Here is a 15,027-nt window from a genome sequence, read left to right as displayed (position 1 = left end):
AAAAGAGTTATGCCGCGAGAAAAGAGATAAATGCGATAACATACCAAAATGTAGTAGTACGGGACAAAGAAACCGTCCAACGCGCCTTTGTAGAATATTACGACGAACTTTTAGGACAGGAACCGCAATGTGAACAAGGTTTCGATCGCGAATTCTTACACCTTTTGCCCGGACTGGAAGAGGAAGACCGAAAAAGATTAGAAATGCCAATTAGCATCAAAAAAATAGAGGAAGCTATAGATGACTTGTGCCCTGGCAAAACGCCAGGACCTGACGGATTGAGTGGGGCATTCTATAAATTTTTAAAAACAGAAATAGCTATAGCCCTTTATCACGTAATCACAGAAGCTTATGAAAACCAGTTACCGCCGCCATCGTTTCGCGAGAGCCGCATTGTACTGATACCAAAATCCACCGATTCCACAGCTCTCCTATCTGTGCGAGCCTATCGTCCAATCAGCCTAACAAATACAGACTATGAAGTATACACAAAACTTTTGGGCAGATGGTTACAAGGCATAATAACTCGGTTGATAGGGCCACATCAAACATGTGGCATCAAGGGCAGGTCAATTACCACTAACATACACGTAGCAAGAACAGTACTTGAGCATTGTGATGACTTTTCTGGTAGGGTGGCCATGCTACAATTGGACTTGGAAAAAGCATTCGATAGGGTGACGCACGCTATTCTTTTCGATGTTTTGGAGCATGTGAACGTGGGATCAATCTTAACAGAAGGGATTAGAATGTGCTATGCAGACATCTCCACAAAAGTGATAGTTAACAGAACACTCAGCACCAGCATTCAAGTCAGACCTTCCGTGAGACAGGGATGTGGTTTATCGCCTTTACTGTTTGCCCTATATCTCGAGCCATTGTGTCTAAAGATATTAGATGATAGCAACATCAGAGGTTTTAGGGTGGGCTACAGTGAAGTAAAACTGCTGGCATACGCGGATGACGTCGCTGTTTTTTGTGATGACACGCAGAGTGTAAGCAAAGCTGTGAATGTTGTGACAAAATATTGTAAAATGACAGGAAGTGTAATTAATTGGGCCAAGTGGACTGGCATATGGTATGGACAGTGGGAGGACACAACTCCATTTTTTGCAAAAATACAGTGGACAAATTTGCCGACCAAGTACTTAGGAGAACCTCTACAACACCACCAGGACACAAAAGATTATTGGCAAGGAGAGGTGGAAGAAATGAAGGCAAAAACGGCGAAGTTCGGTGGACGAGATCTGTCAATGTGCTGCAAGCACTATGCGCATCAAGAGTCAGCATACAAAGAATGCACAGGCAGTTTGCCATCTTTATTTGGGGTTCCGTCTGGGAGCGCACCAGTCGCACTAATTTGTTTAGGACGGTGAAAAGTGGAGGCCTAGGGTTAGCTCATCTTTTTTTAAGACAAGTCGTGTCCAGATTTTTGTTTCTACGTGATCAAAAAGATCCGTTTTTGTGCGCTGTCCTTCAAACGCGTTTGCGTAACGCGCTGCCTGAATTTGTTGTGTCCTCAAATTATACAATAGGACCTAGGATCAGAGGCTTCCTGCGAGAAGTCGTGTTGTCTTTTGAATTCTTACACGTGCGCTTTTCAATGGATTACCTTGCATCTGTTAAGCGCAAAAGACTTTACAAAGATTTACTTGATGTATCATTGTCAGTGCCTGTTTATCGTTCAATGAACCACGTTGAATCCAGTGGAAGGAATGTGCTGAAAAGAGTGAAGCGGATGCCGATACGGTCATCCGTAAAAACGTTTTTCTTTCAATTACACACTGGAACGCTTCCAGTGAAGCCATGGCTGGGGGAAAGGGGAATCTTTGTCCGTGAACTGCCTGAGATGCAGGCAACCGGAAACTATTGAGCACATGTTTCTTGACTGTTCAGATGCGGTGTTCCTATGGGACATCCTACAACAAACGTTGAAAGAAGAATTGCCGATTACACCATACGGCATCCGCTTCTTGCCAACTGAAAACGCAAATAAGCCATGTGACATGTTTATGGCACTGTGTTTACACAGCGTCTGGAAGACTCGAATGGATGGGCGCCATGAGAGGCTAGTTATTCGTCCTGCGAAAGATCATTTTATGGAAAGCATGCTGTATCTGCGTGAAGCTTACCGAGCAAAAAAAGAACCACCTGAATGGATACATGTATTGGATGAATTAGTGGCGATCAAGTGTTTTTAACTATTTGCAAGGACCCAAGATGGTCATTGCTTTTATCACTGTAAAGTGTATATGTTATCTGTGTATGTAGAAGACCGGCAATAAAGAAAAAAAAATCCGCGTGGCCTAATGGATAAGGCGTCTGACTTCGGATCAGAAGAGTGCAGGTTCGAATCCTGTCGCGGACGTTGGTATGAAAATTTTTATTTACTGCTTGCCGAACACGCATTTAACGAAGGTTGCGCAGAATGTCCTATGTGTCCGCGTGGCCTAATGGATAAGGCGTCTGACTTTAGATCAGAAGACTGCAGGTTCGAGTCCTGTCGCGGACGTTGGTTTGAAAATTTTTATTTACTGCTTGCCGAACACGCATTTAACGAAGGTGGCGCAAAATCTCCTATGTGTCCGCGTGGCCTAATTGATAAGGCGTCTGACTTCGGATCAGAAGACTGCAGGTTCGAGTCCTGTCGCGGACGTCGGTTTGAAAATTTTTATTTACTGCTTGCCGAACACGCATTTAACGAAGGTGGCGCAGAATGTCCTATGTGTCCGCGTGGCCTAATGGATAAGGCGTCTGACTTTAGATCAGAAGACTGCAGGTTCGAGTCCTGTCGCGGACGTTGGTTTGAAAATTTTTATTTACTGCTTGCCGAACACGCATTTAACGAAGGTGGCGCAGAATGTCCTATGTGTCCGCGTGGCCTAATGGATAAGGCGTCTGACTTCGGATCAGAAGACTGCAGGTTCGAGTCCTGTCGCGGACGTTGGTTTGAAAATTTTTATTTACTGCTTGCCGAACACGCATTTAACGAAGGTGGCGCAGAATGTCCTATGTGTCCGCGTGGCCTAATGGATAAGGCGTCTGACTTCGGATCAGAAGACTGCAGGTTCGAGTCCTGTCGCGGCCTTTGGTTTGAAAATTTTTATTTACTGCTTGCCGAACACGCATTTAACGAAGGTGGCGCAAAATGTCCTATGTGTCCGCGTGGCCTAATGGATAAGGCGTCTGACTTCGGATCAGAAGACTGCAGGTTCGAGTCCTGTCGCGGACGTTGGTTTGAAAATTTTTATTTACTGCTTGCCGAACACGCATTTAACGAAGGTGGCGCAGAATGTCCTATGTGTCCGCGTGGCCTAATGGATAAGGCGTCTGACTTCGGATCAGAAGACTGCAGGTTCGAGTCCTGTCGCGGACGTTGGTTTGAAAATTTTTATTTACTGCTTGCCGAACACACGAAGGTGGCGCAGAATGTCCTATGTGTCCGCGTGGCCTCAAGACATGATTCCAATGTGTCACAGTTATTCTGTCGCACCTGTGTCGTTCTCAGATCACTGCTTGGCGAAGTGTCACATCGGTATGAAGAAGAAGGAATCATCTTTTAACTGGGAACTATGGAAAATGAATGCCTTACTACTAAAAGACGAGCCATTTGTAGAGGCAATACATGAGGCCGTTATGGAAGTATGCGATGAAAGTACTGAAACCATAGCAGAGAAATGGGAATGGTTCAAACAAAAGGTAAAAATGAAAGCAATAGAAAGGTCGAGCTGCTTAATGTTTGAAAGGGAAATGAAAGAACGATACTTACGAAAGATACTTAATCAGCTGATAGCGCTGGAGTGCGAAGAGCCAGGGGCGTATAAGCAAGATATGCGAACCATTAAAGAAAAAATCGAACAGTTGGACAAAGAACGCTATCAAGGTGCGATTGTGCGCGCAAGAGCAAACGCATTAGTAGCGGGGGAGACGCCCACCAAAAGGGCACTAGGACTTGAAAAAGCTCATGGTCGACGTAATCATGTCGATAAGATCTCGTGGAATGGCACACTCGTCGAAGACAATAAGAGCATAGGCCGAGCGTTTTTAGAGTATTACCAGTCACTGTTTGCATATCAAGAAGCTAATGTAGATGAGTTCAAAAGGGTCTTTCTCAGTCGCATGCCGCGATTGAGTGACGACACGAAGGACCGATTAGAAGGGACTATAAGAGAACACGAAGTCGTAAAAGCAATAAATGATTTGAACAATGGCAAATCACCCGGACCTGATGGTCTGAGCGCGTGTTTTTATAAAGCCTTCAAGAAAGAACTTTCGCCCCTGCTAACAGGCCTGTTTAACGATGCGTATGTGAACAAAGCTTTGCCACCTTCTTTTGGTAAAGCGCATACCATCTTGATACCTAAGAGTGACAAAGCGGAGAAACTTAGGGCCGTGACATCTAATAGGCAGATATCTTTAACCAATGTCGACTATAAGATTTTCATGAAGGTTTTGGCAGCAAGACTTCAAAGCGTCATCAAAGAAATCGTCGCAGACCACCAAACGTGTGGGATCAAAGGGAGGTCAATTTTTTCGAATATTCACACGATGCGGTGCGTGCTCGAGTGCTGTGACCTCACTTACGATGGCGTCGCAGTGCTCCAGCTTGACCTAGAGAAAGCTTTTGACTGTGTGTCTCGTGATATTTTGTTTGCCATTCTGGATCACGTTAATGTAGGTGCCATCATCACTGAGGGAGTGGCATTGGCGTATCAGAACTGCACAACACGCTTAATTGTGAATAAATCATTGGGGGCCCCCATTAACGGCATGCGTTCTGTGCGTCAAGGCTGCCCCCTCAGTCCTCTTTTGTTTGCAGTTTACATTGAAACGATGTGTTTGGCGATAACTGAGAACGATCAAATACGCGGTTATAGCTTGGCAGCCACAGAAGTCAAGCTCCTGGCATATGCAGATGATATCGCCGTGTGTTGTACAAACAGAGAAAGCGTAACGGAAACAATACGCGTGGTGAAACAGTTTTGTGATGTAACGGGCAGTAAAGTGAACTGGGGTAAGTCCCTCGGTTTGTGGCACGGAGAGTGGTCCTCGGCCCCGGACAACTTTGCGAATGTGAGCTGGGTGAAAACCCCTACCAAGTATCTCGGTGTTCCCTTGGATAGCTACAAACAGAGCGAGGAATACTGGACGAACCAAATAAAAGAAACAAAAGAAAAAGCAGACAGGTGGAAAGGAATCAACCTGTCCATTTTCGCAAGGGCAACTGTATGTAATTTGTTTTTCATTACGAAGTTATGGTACGTCATGCAGACGTTGTTTTGTTCAAGGGTAAATGTGCAAAGATTGCACAGAGTGTTCGCCGTTTTTATCTGGGACTCCAACTGGGAAAGATGTAGCCGAACAAACCTGTTCAGGCGGGTGAAGGAAGGGGGGCTGGGCTTGGCGCATCTTTTTGTACGACAGCTTGTCAATAGATTTTGTTTTTTCGGGATGTGCGCGATCCATTTCTGCGTACGGTATTACAGCTCAGGTTAAGAGCCGCTTTGCCGCACTCATTGTTAGTACCAACAGTATGCCAGGAACGATTCGCGGCTAGTCTAAAAGAAGTTGTTGATAGTGTGCGCTTTCTTTCTGTGCGTTTTTCTTTCGATTATTTATCTGGCGTGAAAAGAAAGACGTTATATAGAGATGTATGCGATGTTGTTTTCCCAGTGCCATTGCACAGAGCGGTATACAGTGGAGGACCAGGACAGGATGTCCTTAAACGGGTGAAAAGAATGGAGGTGCCTACTGGGGTAAAAACATTCTTTTTTAGGCTACACTCAGGAACACTGTCAGTGAAAACATTCATGGAAGAACGTGGCTTCCTGGTACCATGGGGCTCATATTGCTTGATCTGCAAGCAACCTGAAACCATAGATCATGTGTTCATGCATTGCTGGGAAGGTGTCTACTTCTGGGACGTCCTAAAACGGACAATGACGAAGGATTTTCCATTGAGTCCGCATGGGATAAGGTACCTAGCGATAAACAATGAGGACGGAGTTCCATACGATTTAATAATGCTCCAGGGCCTCCACTGTTTATGGCGGGCGAGGATGGCTGGGTACCATTGCGACCCAGACGCTAGGCCTACACGCATTTATTTTCGAGAGAGTATGTCTCGCTTTATTGCAATAAAGAAAACATAAGATTGTGTACCCGATTGGCTGTCGAGGCTAGAACCTTTGACAGCTTTAAAAGAATTTTAGATAGACAACGCCAGTCCATGTAGGACAGGTGGCTTTTCTGTTTTTCAATATGTTTTGTAGTTATTTTTGTGCTATTGTTCTCTAGTGTGTGCTCTGTAAATTGTCAAAGACCGGAAATAAATAAAAAAAAAAGTCCGCGTGGCCTAATGGATAAGGCGTCTGACTTCGGATCAGAAGACTGCAGGTTCGAGTCCTGTCGCAGGACGTTGGTTTGAAAATTTTTATTTACTGCTTGCCGAACACGCATTCAACGAAGGTGGCGCAGAATGTCCTATGTGTCCGCGTGGCCTAATTGATAAGGCGTCTGACTTCGGATCACAAGACTGCAGGTTCGAGTCCTGTCGCGGACGTTGGTTTGAAAAATTTATTTACTGCTTGCCGAACACGCATTTAACGAAGGTGGCGCAGAATGTCCTATGTGTCCGCGTGGCCTAATTGATAAGGCGTCTGACTTCGGATCAGAAGACTGCAGGTTCGAGTCCTGTCGCGGACGTTGGTTTGAAAATTTTTGTTTACTGCTTGCCGAACACGCATTTAACGAAGGTGGCGCAAAATGTCCTATGTGTCCGCGTGGCCTAGGGAATTCCACTTCCGGCCGCGAAAGCCTACGGACGTGTCTATCATGAGCTCCGTTGGAGCGGATGTAGCGGCCCAGTTAAGCCGCGGTACCAGGAATGAAGTGCCGCAGGATTATGCAGTCATTTTGCCCCCTCTGCCAACTGGGTATGTTGTTCAAAATACTGTTTTTCTACATGCTGATATAAAAGGAAGACCCTATCGTGCAGAAGATTTCCGTGAACCACTGTTTGAACGTGTCCCGCCCACCGAAGTTCTTGCGCTTGGCGCCTATCAAATGAACCATGTGTGGGCGGTTACCTGCAAGACCGCTGAAGGCGCGAAAAAGTTTTTGGTTGATCCGGAATTGACGGTGAAGGGCCGGCGATGCATCGTAATTGATCCAAGCCACCGCGACGTCTGTCTGAAGCTTCACTGGTTGCTCTACCACGTACGCGAAGAAGATGTGCGAAACGCGCTGAGCCCCTACGGAACGGTCATGGAAATAGGACTGGATAAATGGCGAATTGACGGCTACCGCCAGCAGAGCACCATGACACGCACAGTTGTGGTGCGACTGAAGGCCGACGTAACGTTGGACGACTTACCACATCAGCTGCGTGTTGGAGGCGAGCTCGCCCTTGTCGTGGTGCCCGGAAGAGCACCAAGGTGTTTGCGCTGCCAGGAAATTGGCCACATCAGAAAGGATTGCCGCGTCCCGCGATGCAACGTCTGCAAACGCTTTGGCCATACCGTAAAAAGCTGCTCGAGGACGTATGCTGCAGCTGCCATGACCACGGTGAGCACGAAAAAATTCGAGCTCACCATGGACGAAGCGGAAGCAGAAGATTGTGTGAGTCCAGCAGCAATTTCAGGGGCACAAGAGACAAGCACCCAAGAAAATGAGCCACCGAAAACTGAGGAAAGTTTGAAAATCACTGCACATGTGCAAATTCCAGTTCAAGCGAAGACGAATAGTACGGACTCCAATGTCACCGAGGATGCCACCAATAAAACAGGTGCAAACACTGAGGCAGCGGAAGTTCACCAAAAGCCTCCCGAAGAGGATTTCATGGATTGCCGTGAAGCAGAAGAAAATACTGCGGTGGTAAAGAGACCACGAGACGACGGCGGTGAAGAGTCAAAGGACGCCAGCAGCAGTGAACCTCCGGCGAAAGCGGCAACCAGTCGCCGGCCGCGGCCCACTGCAAAGCCAAACGTCAAGGAGGGGGAGAAGAGGGCGGCTAAGCCACCCACTTGACAACACAGCTAACGCACTACGTGTGTACCCGAAAATCGGGGCACACCTTGTTTTTGGTGAGCGCATCCTTTTTTTAAAGAAAAAAATGGCTATTAGACTTGAGAGAGCAGTTCGTTTCGCCACTCTAAATGTGCGCGGGTTAGCTGCTAGAAGACGTCAGTACCAATTAAGCAGACTGCAGAACACGATTTAGATGTGATTGCCGTGCAAGAAACTAAAGTAGAGAGGCAGGAGGAAACTGATCGAATGGTTCTGCCTTTTCGCACCACGTATAATATTTGTGTATCACATTCCAATGGCTTGTCGGGAGGGTGTGCCATTTTCGTAAAAAAATCTATTGGTGCTGTAGAGACAAATATAAGAAGCAGTGATAGCGGACGATTCGTAGTATGTGATTTCTCGCTACTGAATTTTGTATGGCGCGTGATTTGCTTGTATGCCCCGAACCGCGAGAACGAAAGGAAAGCTTTCTTTGAAGAAATTAGTGGTTTTCTTGATTGTAGTAGAGATGTGATATTTATGGGTGACTTTAACTGTGTGTGCGCAATGGAGTACCGCTCCAAGCGTGTAAATATCCGCGATCAAAGCGCGTTGATATTGAGTGAACTGATTGCAGAGAATGGACTAGAAAATGTGGCCCTCTGCATGTCTAATGGCAGGGCCCAGTTCACACATTTTCAGGGTCAAAGTCACGCGCGTTTAGATAGAGCCTACATTCCACTTGACCTTGTGATGTGCTGTGATGAATACTTGGTTACACCAGTGTCGTTTAGCGACCACTGTTTGGTGAGATTCACGCTTGCAAAGAAGGAAAAAACGACGAAGTTCAACTGGAACCTTTGGAAGTTAAATCATAGCATTCTGAAATATGAAACGTTTTGTAAAAAAGTAACAGAAGCGTTAACGATGATGTATGAAGATGAAAAAGATGACTGGGAAGAACGGTGGGAAACTTTCAAATTGTTAAACTAAGTGCTATAGAACGAACGACGAAGCTTAATTTTGGAGAAGAAACAAGGCGAGAAGAATTTGCAGTTGCAACTGCAAGCACTTTTAAAGGAAGAGAATGCGAAAGCGGGCACGTTCACCGAGGAAATCAAAAATACAAAAAACAAGCTCGAATTTTTAAAGAGAAATACAGAGGTGCTATTATTAGGTCAAGAACAGAAAAGCTTTGGATGGGCGAGACACCTACAAAACGGGCACTAGGTGATGAAAAGCAATATGCAGAAAGAAAAGAAGTTAAGGAAATAGTGTACAATGGCACATTGGACGAAAGAAAAAAGTCAGATAAGGGAAGCATTTGTTGAACACTATCGCGAATTGCTTGGAAAGCGTTTGTCGATGGCGAGTGGATTTAGTGACGAATTCCTTTCTTTCATGCCCAAGTTTGACGATGAAACGCAAAAAAGTTTGGAGGCTCCTATCAGCGTACAGGAGATTAAAAAAGCTATTGATGACTTAAGCACTGGAAAGATGCCTGGTCCAGATGGAATAGGAGCAGAATTCTATAAAATGTTTAAAGAAGAGATCGCACGCGCGCTGTTCGAAGTTATCGAAGATGGTTATAAAAAGAAAAGACTACCACGCTCGTTCACTGAGGCGCACACTGTTTTAATCCCCAAAACAGATGATAGCACCAAACTCCAGTCTGTGACGTCGTATCGGCCCATTAGCCTATTGAACACGGATTACAAAATTTTCATGAAGGTGTTGGCCAGGAGACTGCAGAATGTCATTCAAAACATTGTAGGACCGCACCAGACATGTGGCATAAGAGGTCGTAGCATTACGACAAATATACACATAGTAAGAAGTGTCTTAGAGATTTGTGATGACTTTGGAGACCGAATAGCAATGATGCAATTAGATCTACAGAAAGCTTTTGATCGTGTTTCCCATGAAGTGTTGTTCAGTGTGTTGGAACACGTGCAAGTAAGAAGTGTGCTTCTTGATGGATTAAAGATGGCATACTCGCGGTGCGTAACACGCCTGGTAGTTAACAGGGTGCTCAGTGAAGAAATTGAGATACTCAGTTCTACCCACCGGGGTGGCTCAGTCAGCTAAGGCGTTGTGCTGCTGAGCACGAGATCGCGGAATCGAATCCCGGCCGCGGCTGGCCGCATTTCGATGGAGGCGAAATGCAAAAACGCCCGTGTGCTTGCGTTGTAATGCACGTTAAAGAACCCCAGGTGGTCAAAATTAATCCAGAGCCCTCCACTACGGCGTGCCTCATAATCAGAACTGGTTTTGCACGTAAAACCGCAGAAAGAAAGAAAAGAGATACTCAGTTCTATCAGACAAGGATGTCCGGCATCAGCCTTACTTTTTGCCATGTACCTAGAACCCTTGTGTTTATCAATTAATCATAATTCAAATGCGCATGGATTTAGATTACAGAACACCGAAGTAAAGATTCTAGCATATGCCGATGACGTGGCTGTACTCTGTCAAGATAGGCAGAGCATATGTGAAGTTGTCCGCACGGTCAAACAATTTTGTTCCATGACAGGTAGTATGATTAATTGGGACAAAACAACTGCATTTTGGTATGGTAATTGGGATATGAGACCTGATGTATACGTAAATGTAAAATGGGAAACCCGCCCGCTAAAGTACCTTGGGGTACCACTTCAGGTCTATCGTGACAACAACGACTACTGGAAAGACGAAGCAGAAACAACCCGACAAAAAACAAACGCCTGGGGAGGGCGTGAACTCTCTATTTTTGCACGGGCGTCTGTATGCAACCTATTTTTGATATCCAAAATATGGTATGTGTGCCAAGTCCTTTGTATGTCACGCGTGAATGTGCAAAAATTTCACAGGATTTTTGCTGTGTTTGTATGGAAATCGACGTGGGAGCGAACAAGTTGCTCAAGTTTGTTCATATCGGCCCGAAACGGAGGTTTGGGTTTGTGTCACTTTTTATTAGGCAACTTGTGTCTCGCTTTATTTTTCTTCGCGACCAAAGAAACGAATTTTTGCAAAGTGTAATAAAATTAAGACTGTGCTCCCACGTTCCAGAATTTGTTGTGTCGTCGAATAACATGTACCAATGTGTGTCAGGGTATCTGCATGAAGTTGTACAATCTTTTAATTTTCTCAAAGTACGTTTTTCACTAGAGTACTTGTCCTCTGTAAAACGGAAAAGACTTTACAAAGGCCTCATTGAATGCTTGTTACCAACGCCGCGATACAGATCTTTATTCAATGTCGGACCCGGACAGGACGTGTTAAGAAGAGTTAAAAGGATGAACGTAAAACCGGGAGCAAAAACTTTCTTCTTTAAACTTCACTCTGGGACGCTCCTAGTAAAGCAGTGGTTAGCCGATAAAGGCCTCTACGTCCCATGGAGGTCGAATTGTCTATTATGTAAGAAGCCCGAAACTGTGGAACACGTGTTTATTTACTGCTGGGACGCCGTCTTCCATTGGGACATCCTTCAGCGCACATTGAAAAAAGACCTACCCATCACAAGTTACGGCATTCGTTTTCTGTGCGTGGACAATGAAGACGGAGTCCCATACGACATGTTTATGTTAATAGGACTACACAGCATATGGCAGACGAGAATGGCTGTCCGTAATGCAGACCCTCACACACGTCCTGTAAGGGAAAACTTCATCGCGAACATAGATTACATATGCGAATTGTACAAAGCGCAACCAGAGCCTCCTGACTGGTTACCTCTGTTGGATGAATTATGTAACTTGAAGAAATTTTAATGTGAACACACCAGACCAAGGCTCGGTCCACGTGTTCATTTTACCTTTCATGTTTCTGTGTTCCTATGCCCTGTAAAAAGAAAACAGGTAATAAAAAAAGTCCGCGTGGCCTAATGGATAAGGCGTCTGACTTCGGATCAGAAGACTGCAGGTTCGAGTCCTGTCGCGGACGTTGGTTTGAAAATTTTTATTTACTACTTGCCGAACTCGCATTTAACGAAGGTGGAGCAAAATGTCCTATGTGTCCGCGTGGCCTAATGGATAAGGCGTCTGACTTCGGATCAGAAGACTGCAGGTTCGAGTCCTGTCGCGGACGTTGGTTTGAAAATTTTTATTTACTACTTGCCGAACTCGCATTTAACGAAGGTGGAGCAAAATGTCCTATGTGTCCGCGTGGCCTAATGGATAAGGCGTCTGACTTCGGATCAGAAGACTGCAGGTTCGAGTCCTGTCGCGGACGTTGGTTTGAAAATTTTTATTTACTACTTGCCGAACTCGCATTTAACGAAGGTGGAGCAAAATGTCCTATGTGTCCGCGTGGCCTAATGGATAAGGCGTCTGACTTCGGATCAGAAGACTGCAGGTTCGAGTCCTGTCGCGGACGTTGGTTTGAAAATTTTTATTTACTACTTGCCGAACTCGCATTTAACGAAGGTGGAGCAAAATGTCCTATGTGTCCGCGTGGCCTAATGGATAAGGCGTCTGACTTCGGATCAGAAGACTGCAGGTTCGAGTCCTGTCGCGGACGTTGGTTTGAAAATTTTTATTTACTACTTGCCGAACTCGCATTTAACGAAGGTGGAGCAAAATGTCCTATGTGTCCGCGTGGCCTAATGGATAAGGCGTCTGACTTCGGATCAGAAGACTGCAGGTTCGAGTCCTGTCGCGGACGTTGGTTTGAAAATTTTTATTTACTACTTGCCGAACTCGCATTTAACGAAGGTGGAGCGAAATGTCCTATGTGTCCGCGTGGCCTAATGGATAAGGCGTCTGACTTCGGATCAGAAGACTGCAGGTTCGAGTCCTGTCGCGGACGTTGGTTTGAAAATTTTTATTTACTACTTGCCGAACTCGCATTTAACGAAGGTGGAGCAAAATGTCCTATGTGTCCGCGTGGCCTAATGGATAAGGCGTCTGACTTCGGATCAGAAGACTGCAGGTTCGAGTCCTGTCGCGGACGTTGGTTTGAAAATTTTTATTTACTACTTGCCGAACTCGCATTTAACGAAGGTGGAGCAAAATGTCCTATGTGTCCGCGTGGCCTAATGGATAAGGCGTCTGACTTCGGATCAGAAGACTGCAGGTTCGAGTCCTGTCGCGGACGTTGGTTTGAAAATTTTTATTTACTACTTGCCGAACTCGCATTTAACGAAGGTGGCGCAAAATGTCCTATGTGTCCGCGTGGCCTAATGGGGGATTCTGCTTCCGGCCACCGAGCGTGACGGACGTGTGATGACGGGCTCCGTAGGAGCGGCTTCAGCGGTCATGTCTGGCCGCGGTAACAGGGCTACCGAAGAGGAGAGCACATACCCGGTTGTTTTGCCAGGGCTGCCTACAGGGCGTTTTGTTGTAAATACTGTTTTTTTGTACGCCGATATCAGGGCCAGCCTGTATCGGGTCGAGGATTTCCGGGACACGTTAGCCCAGCGTGAGCTGCTCGCCGATGTTATCGCCCTGGGGGCGTATCGGATGAGCCACGTCTGGACCGTTATTCTCAAGGATTCTGAAGCAGTAACGAAGATTGTCAGCGTCGGTGAGCTGCTGGTGAAAGGAAACCGCTACCTGGTGATTGATCCGGCGAACCAGGACGTTGGACTCAAGCTTCACTGGCTGCTGCACAACGTGCCAGACGAAGACGTACGCACCGCCTTTGCGGCATACGGAAAAGTCACCGAAGTATCCCGGGAGCATTGGCGTGTGCGGGGTATGTCAGAGAAGGGCTCTACAACGAGGCTCGTCACACTGAAATTGAAAGCTGGCATGAAACTCGACGACTTGCCGCACCAGCTCAACGTTAGCGGTGAGTTGGCGCTTGTCGTCGTACCAGGCAGGCCTCCGTTATGCCTTCGCTGTCGGAATACGGGCCACATCCGTAAAGATTGTCGGGTCTCACGTTGCGGAGCCTGCCGACGGTTCGGCCACGAAGAGGGCCAATGTGCCCGCACTTATGCGAGCATCGCTGGCCCCGGGACTAGTGAGGACTCGTCTGAGCTGCTAATGGACGAGGCGGACGCGGAGGATGCGGCCCGTGAAACTGGGCAACCAGCGACTCGGGATGGGCCTACGTTGACGCCGCTGACTAAGCATAGCGCGACGACGTCCAATGCAGTATCGGCGGCCGTAGAAGTGCAACGTGAGGTTCAGCCGGAATCCGAAGGCAAGCTAGAGGATACGACGACAGTTTTAGCCAAAACTCCCTACAACGTGGAGCCTAGGAACCCTGAGACCATGGATTTCAGCCAGGAGGCTGCCGCCCTGACCGCTGGGAAGCGCTCCCACGAGGAGTTCGTCGGTAAAAAGCAAGAGCCAGGTTGTGGCAGTGACGAGCCGCCGCCAAAAACCCCAGGAATTCGGCGCTCTACTTTAAAACCACGGCCCAACTTACCGGCCGAGACACGGCAGGCGGACAAACCGCCTCCGTTGTCTTGCAATGTGTTCCTGTGCGGGTGTGAGTGGGTGCGTGTGTGGTTCTTCCCCGATTGTGGCTGCAAGTGTATCCACTAGACAGTGTGCACGGGTTTGGAACTGCCGGCGAAGGAATGCCTGGCGGTTTTCCCGACGCCTGCACGCGGACCCGAGGAAGGGCGACGCCGTACAGTGCTTCCGGCGGGACCAAGTATGGTGTTCGATGTATGTCACAGGTCTCTTTTCCTAACTTATGGCGATGATACTTGACGTAGCATTACGCGTAGCGACTCTGAATGTCAGGGGCCTTGGTGCACGAAGGCGTCAATGTCAACTTAATCGTCTTCTTGCTGACAACGCGCTGGACACCGTAGCCGTCCACGAGATGAAGATTGACAGCGAAGAATTTACTGAGCGTATGGTGTCCACCTTTCGTGCACACTTCAATGTCTATGTTTGCCATTCTGTTGGAACATCGGGTGGGTGCGTCCTGTTTCTCCGCAATAGTTTAGGCATTATCGTGGAGTCAACTTTTTCTTGCCCAAGTGGTCGCCTTCTCGTCGTAGACTTTTCCTTTTCGAAGTTGTGTTGGCGCATTATATGCGTCAATTCACCAAATGTTGACTCTGAACGCCGCGATTTTTTT

General features: G+C 46.9%; 18 non-coding genes across 18 annotated transcripts; all 18 read left to right on the top strand.

Annotated features, from left to right (window-relative positions):
* Nucleotides 1-2,295: 2,295 nt before the first annotated feature.
* Trnar-ucg (transfer RNA arginine (anticodon UCG)) lies at nt 2,296-2,368 on the top strand. The gene has a single exon. It is a non-coding gene; the product is annotated as a tRNA-Arg (tRNA).
* Nucleotides 2,369-2,583: 215 nt separating this feature from the next.
* On the top strand, nt 2,584-2,656 carry Trnar-ucg (transfer RNA arginine (anticodon UCG)). The gene has a single exon. It is a non-coding gene; the product is annotated as a tRNA-Arg (tRNA).
* Nucleotides 2,657-2,871: 215 nt separating this feature from the next.
* Nucleotides 2,872-2,944, top strand: Trnar-ucg (transfer RNA arginine (anticodon UCG)). Its single transcript has one exon. It is a non-coding gene; the product is annotated as a tRNA-Arg (tRNA).
* Nucleotides 2,945-3,015: 71 nt separating this feature from the next.
* Trnar-ucg (transfer RNA arginine (anticodon UCG)) lies at nt 3,016-3,088 on the top strand. Its single transcript has one exon. It is a non-coding gene; the product is annotated as a tRNA-Arg (tRNA).
* Nucleotides 3,089-3,159: 71 nt separating this feature from the next.
* Nucleotides 3,160-3,232, top strand: Trnar-ucg (transfer RNA arginine (anticodon UCG)). Its single transcript has one exon. It is a non-coding gene; the product is annotated as a tRNA-Arg (tRNA).
* Nucleotides 3,233-3,303: 71 nt separating this feature from the next.
* On the top strand, nt 3,304-3,376 carry Trnar-ucg (transfer RNA arginine (anticodon UCG)). Its single transcript has one exon. It is a non-coding gene; the product is annotated as a tRNA-Arg (tRNA).
* A 2,968-nt stretch (nt 3,377-6,344) lies between these two features.
* On the top strand, nt 6,345-6,418 carry Trnar-ucg (transfer RNA arginine (anticodon UCG)). Its single transcript has one exon. It is a non-coding gene; the product is annotated as a tRNA-Arg (tRNA).
* A 71-nt stretch (nt 6,419-6,489) lies between these two features.
* Nucleotides 6,490-6,562, top strand: Trnar-ucg (transfer RNA arginine (anticodon UCG)). Its single transcript has one exon. It is a non-coding gene; the product is annotated as a tRNA-Arg (tRNA).
* A 70-nt stretch (nt 6,563-6,632) lies between these two features.
* Trnar-ucg (transfer RNA arginine (anticodon UCG)) lies at nt 6,633-6,705 on the top strand. Its single transcript has one exon. It is a non-coding gene; the product is annotated as a tRNA-Arg (tRNA).
* Nucleotides 6,706-11,855: 5,150 nt separating this feature from the next.
* On the top strand, nt 11,856-11,928 carry Trnar-ucg (transfer RNA arginine (anticodon UCG)). Its single transcript has one exon. It is a non-coding gene; the product is annotated as a tRNA-Arg (tRNA).
* A 71-nt stretch (nt 11,929-11,999) lies between these two features.
* Trnar-ucg (transfer RNA arginine (anticodon UCG)) lies at nt 12,000-12,072 on the top strand. Its single transcript has one exon. It is a non-coding gene; the product is annotated as a tRNA-Arg (tRNA).
* Nucleotides 12,073-12,143: 71 nt separating this feature from the next.
* On the top strand, nt 12,144-12,216 carry Trnar-ucg (transfer RNA arginine (anticodon UCG)). The gene has a single exon. It is a non-coding gene; the product is annotated as a tRNA-Arg (tRNA).
* A 71-nt stretch (nt 12,217-12,287) lies between these two features.
* On the top strand, nt 12,288-12,360 carry Trnar-ucg (transfer RNA arginine (anticodon UCG)). Its single transcript has one exon. It is a non-coding gene; the product is annotated as a tRNA-Arg (tRNA).
* Nucleotides 12,361-12,431: 71 nt separating this feature from the next.
* Trnar-ucg (transfer RNA arginine (anticodon UCG)) lies at nt 12,432-12,504 on the top strand. Its single transcript has one exon. It is a non-coding gene; the product is annotated as a tRNA-Arg (tRNA).
* A 71-nt stretch (nt 12,505-12,575) lies between these two features.
* Nucleotides 12,576-12,648, top strand: Trnar-ucg (transfer RNA arginine (anticodon UCG)). Its single transcript has one exon. It is a non-coding gene; the product is annotated as a tRNA-Arg (tRNA).
* Nucleotides 12,649-12,719: 71 nt separating this feature from the next.
* Trnar-ucg (transfer RNA arginine (anticodon UCG)) lies at nt 12,720-12,792 on the top strand. The gene has a single exon. It is a non-coding gene; the product is annotated as a tRNA-Arg (tRNA).
* Nucleotides 12,793-12,863: 71 nt separating this feature from the next.
* On the top strand, nt 12,864-12,936 carry Trnar-ucg (transfer RNA arginine (anticodon UCG)). Its single transcript has one exon. It is a non-coding gene; the product is annotated as a tRNA-Arg (tRNA).
* A 71-nt stretch (nt 12,937-13,007) lies between these two features.
* Trnar-ucg (transfer RNA arginine (anticodon UCG)) lies at nt 13,008-13,080 on the top strand. The gene has a single exon. It is a non-coding gene; the product is annotated as a tRNA-Arg (tRNA).
* Nucleotides 13,081-15,027: the final 1,947 nt, after the last annotated feature.

Source organism: Dermacentor silvarum, chromosome 3 (genome assembly GCF_013339745.2).
Source record: "Dermacentor silvarum isolate Dsil-2018 chromosome 3, BIME_Dsil_1.4, whole genome shotgun sequence".
NCBI classification, from domain to species: Eukaryota; Metazoa; Arthropoda; class Arachnida; order Ixodida; family Ixodidae; genus Dermacentor; species Dermacentor silvarum.
Note: the sequence above shows the minus strand (reverse complement) of the source record. Positions and strands in the feature narration are given on the sequence as shown.